This window comes from Procambarus clarkii, chromosome 73 (genome assembly GCF_040958095.1).
Source record: "Procambarus clarkii isolate CNS0578487 chromosome 73, FALCON_Pclarkii_2.0, whole genome shotgun sequence".
NCBI classification, from domain to species: Eukaryota; Metazoa; Arthropoda; class Malacostraca; order Decapoda; family Cambaridae; genus Procambarus; species Procambarus clarkii.
This window is the reverse complement of record NC_091222.1, coordinates 26,363,671-26,368,670: the sequence shown is the minus strand read 5'-3', so window position 1 is coordinate 26,368,670 and position 5,000 is coordinate 26,363,671.

Below are 5,000 nucleotides of genomic sequence, written 5' to 3'. Positions count from 1 at the left end.
GGAACTTTCAGGAATCTTCTGATTCGTTGGAAATTTTCAGGAATCTTCTGATTCGTTGGAAACTTTCAGGAATCTTCTGATTCGTTGGAAATTTTCAGGAATCTTCTGATTCGTTGGAAACTTTCAGGAATCTTCTGATTCGTTGGAAACTTTCAGGAATCTTCTGATTCGTTGGAAACTTTCAGGAATCTTCTGATTCGTTGGAAACTTTCAAGAATCTTCTGATTCGTTGGAAACTTTCAGGAATCTTCTGATTCGTTGGAAACTTTCAGGAATCTTCCGATTCGTTGGAAACTTTCAGGAATCTTCTGATTCGTTGAAAACTTTCAGGAATCTTCTGATTCGTTGAAAACTTTCAGGAATCTTTTGATTCAATCTTGAAGACTTCAGGAATTTTATTTTTAACTCCCCACAGACTTTCTTGACATTTTCTATATGGTCACCTTTCCTAATCCTGAAAACTTGCCTCTTTGCCGTGGCCCTTCTTATATTCCTATGCAACAGCCGGAGATGTTACGTAGTTCTCAAACTTTCATTCTGTGGCTCTCCGACCTGGGGAGCCGGTCGGCCGAGCGGACAGCACGCTGGACTTGTGATCCTGTGGTCCTGGGTTCGATCCCAGGCGCCGGCGAGAAACAATGTGCAGAGTTTCTTTCACCCTATGCCCCTGTTACCTAGCAGTAAAATAGGTACCTGGGTGTTAGTCAGCTGTCACGGGCTGCTTCCTGGGGGTGGAGGCCTGGTCGAGGACCGGGCCGCGGGGACACTAAAGCCCCGAAATCATCTCAAGATAACCTCAACAAGAATAGAGTTTGTTAGCCTTAGTTTCACCTCTTTGTCTGGGGACTGTTTCTTCTCAATGCCTAACCACTTCTGTCTTAATTATTGGCTCTTAACGAATGAACCTTGTTGAACCTTGAACCTGGTTCATTTCATTACTCTCTCTTTTGAGGCGGTTCTGAATGAGGAGAGTGATTAAGTTGGAGAACGATGATTACGATACCTTGAGGTGATTCCGGGGCTCAGCGACCCCGCGGCCCGGTCGTCGACCAGGCCTCCTGGTTGCTGGACTGGTCAACCAAGCTGTTGGACGCGGCTGCTCGCAGCCTGACGTATGAATCACAGCCTGGTTGATCACGTATCCTTTGGAAGTGTTTATCAAGTTCTCTCTTGAACACTGTGAGGGGTCGGCCAGTTATGTCCCTTATGTGTAGTGGAAGCGTGTTGAACAGTCTCGGGCCTCTGATGTTGATAGTTCTCTCTTGAACACTGTGAGGGGTCGGCCAGTTATGTCCCTTATGTGTAGTGGAAGCGTGTTGAACAGTCTCGGGCCTCTGATGTTGATAGTTCTCTCTTGAACACTGTGAGGGGTCGGCCAGTTATGTCCCTTATGTGTAGTGGAAGCGTGTTGAACAGTCTCGGGCCTCTGATGTTGATAGTTCTCTCTTGAACACTGTGAGGGGTCGGCCAGTTATGTCCCTTATGTGTAGTGGAAGCGTGTTGAACAGTCTCGGGCCTCTGATGTTGATAGTTCTCTCTTGAACACTGTGAGGGGTCGGCCAGTTATGTCCCTTATGTGTAGTGGAAGCGTGTTGAACAGTCTCGGGCCTCTGATGTTGATAGTTCTCTCTTGAACACTGTGAGGGGTCGGCCAGTTATGTCCCTTATGTGTAGTGGAAGCGTGTTGAACAGTCTCGGGCCTCTGATGTTGATAGTTCTCTCTTGAACACTGTGAGGGGTCGGCCAGTTATGTCCCTTATGTGTAGTGGAAGCGTGTTGAACAGTCTCGGGCTTCTGATATTGATAGAGTTCTCTCTCAGAGTACCTGTTGCACCTCTGCTCTTCAACGGGGTATTCTGCACATCCTGCCATGTCTTCTGGTCTCATGTGATGTTATTTCTGTGTGCAGGTTTGGAACCAGCCCCTCTACTATTTTCCACGTGTAAATTATTATGTATCTCTGTATAGTCGTTACGATGAAATACAGGAGTATTTCATGCAGGTCGGTGTTCAATTCCCGACCGTTCACAAGTGGTTGGGCACCATTCCTTCCCCCCCGTCCCATCCCATAATCCTTCGTTTATCACTTTGCGGGAGTGAGGATAGACCAGTATGCCTCTCATACAACGCCAGCGATCATTCCTCTCTAAACAATACCTGGATACAAAAGGCTCAACTTCTACGGAAGAGCAGAATGTCTACGCGAATGTCTCTCGAGCAAGTCTACGATGGAAACCTTCGCGTACATATGATTGTACGTGAAAGTTTACACATGAATGCAGGGGTGTACACGGGTTTACCTGCTCTCTGCTGACGGCCAGCAGAGAGCAGGATGTGAACCAGCAGAGCGATATCAGCAGCAGCAGACCCGAATCCACAGGGATTCAACAAGGATGCTCGACTGGATATAGAGCATCGCAAAGCAGACTTGTAGAGTAGAAAGCAGACCGTATAGCAGCAGGACAGCAGAGAAAAGACCACTACAGAGCAGCAGACAGCAGAGAAAAGACCACTACAGAGCAGCAGACAGCAGAGAAAAGACCACTACAGAGCAGCAGGACAGCAGAGAAAAGACCACTACAGAGCAGCAGGACAGCAGAGAAAAGACCACTACAGAGCAGCAGACAGCAGAGGGAGAGGACCAGCAGGGCCCAGACACCACACAGCAGAGAGAGAGAGAGAGAGAGAGGAGAGGGGGGGGGGGGGATGGAGAGAGAGGGGGGACTGATGCATATCAGAAACCCCTTTATCCGGACATCTTTCTCCTGCAACGACTCTCTAGTCGTTACCGTCACAGCTCTGCCCGCCACGACGACACAAAAGCCCCTGGCTTGAACCCCAACCCTGTTTTTCCTCCTCGCCTTTTTATCCCTTTTTATCCCCTTTTTCTGTCTCTCAGGCGCCACAAGATGCACAGGTAACTGCCCAAATGTTGCCCTGGGACCCAATCTAGGGATGGATGCAGGCCCCGAAGGGCAACTGCCCTGGGGGAAGAGGGGAAAAAAATTCACTGCAATGGGGAGCAGCCGTGTGGGCAGGCCCCATGGAGAGGCGTCTAGGAATAGGGATAGGGAGGGATAGGGAGGGATAGGGAGGGATAGGGAGGGTTGCAACTGACGGATCCCCGGTTGCAAAAACCGCCAAGGGACCGTAGGTGAAAAACTGCAGCAGCAAAAACAGTGTTTGAATGACTGGCTGTGTCGACCGTGGGGCTCCTTCTTACTATTTGGATGAATAATTGATGAATAATACTGACGTGTGAAAAATGCAAGAAGAATTGAAAATTGAGAGGAAACAATGTTTTGAAAATTGAGAGGAAACACAGCCCGGACCAACCGGGCTGTGGTGGGTATGTGGGCCTGCGGGCCGCTCCAAGCAACAGCCTGGTGGACCAAACTCTCACAAGTCAAGCCTGGCCTCGGGCGGGCTTGGGGAGTAGAAGAACTCCCAGAACCCCATCAAGCAGGTATATGTGGGCCTGCGGGCCGCTCCAAGCAACAGCCTGGTGGACCAAACTCTCACAAGTCAAGCCTGGCCTCGGGCCGGGCTTGGGGAGTAGAACAACTCCCAGAACCCCATCAACCAGGTATCAACCAGGCAATGTTGGTTAGGCCAGGGTAGACCAGGCAGGTGGGAGGGGTCTGGAGTACGTAGTACTCAGGTGGTCTTTACACCGATGCACACACATGGGCCTCGCGGCTGAGTGGGCAACGCTCGGGGGTCGTAATCCTAATGGTCCGGGATCCATTCCCGTTGGAGGAAATAAATGGGCTTTGTTTCTTTCACCCTGATGCCCCCCTGTTCACCTAGCAGTAAATAGGTACCTGGGAGTTAGACAGCTGCTACGGGCTGCTTCCTGGGAATATGTATGTGTGTGTGTTGGAGAAAAATATACATGATATAACAGAGGAATAGTAGATTGATTAGAAAGGCGGGGTCCAAGAGCTAATAGCTCGATTCTGCAGGCACAAATAGTAAATACAAATACTAAATACACACACACACACACACACACGCGCGCGCACACACACACATACACACACACACACACACACACACACACACACACACACACACACACACGGGCCGAAAGAGCAAAGCTCAACCCCCGCAAACACAACTAGGTGAATACACACACACACACACACACACACACACACACACACACACACACACACACACACACACACACACATCTATCTTCATCAACTCTCAAATAGTATTCGTCACTGTCGCACAAACCACAGGACAACAGCAACAGGCTGGAGTATCATAATTACTTCGTTGGCTAAGGGGACGTAACGGAGACGTAACGGAGACATTTAGGAGACATTTGATGCAGTTCTACTTAAGAGATTGCAATAAAAATTAGAGAATAACCATGTAAGTGACAAAATAAGATTAGAGAGTACCTCTCTGGTGAGAAACAGAAGGTCAGAAGAAAGAGACACCTCCTTAAAAAGAGGGTCAAAAGTTGCTTGAATCAGTACTATTTAAAGTAGATGACTTAAATAACTACTCACCAGTGTTATGTATTCTAGCCACATGTATTGTACATGTGACTGCCAGAGACACACACATGACTGACAGTGTAGGACATATGGCTACCTTGAACCTAGATATGATGAGCATTTTTCAGCCTAGAGTAGCTAGACAATCCCTTTACCTGGTCCACTTCCGCCCCAAACGCGGCCAGCATTTTTGACTAATTTTTCCATTGGTCCCTTTATATTCAAGCCTTAATCTGATATAGCCCAGGTAGGAGAGACGCCCTGCCCTTGTTGAACTGTGGCGTCTATACCCCTATATATAGGACGTACACACACACACATTATATATAACACGAGAAGCCTGAATGGTCCCCAGGACTATATGCGACTGATTAATATATTATTCTATTATAATAATTATATATAATATATATATAATTATATACGCTTTTACTACAAGCGCATGTCTGGCACGCGTGCATAGTCGGCAATTGCATGCAATTAAATGCG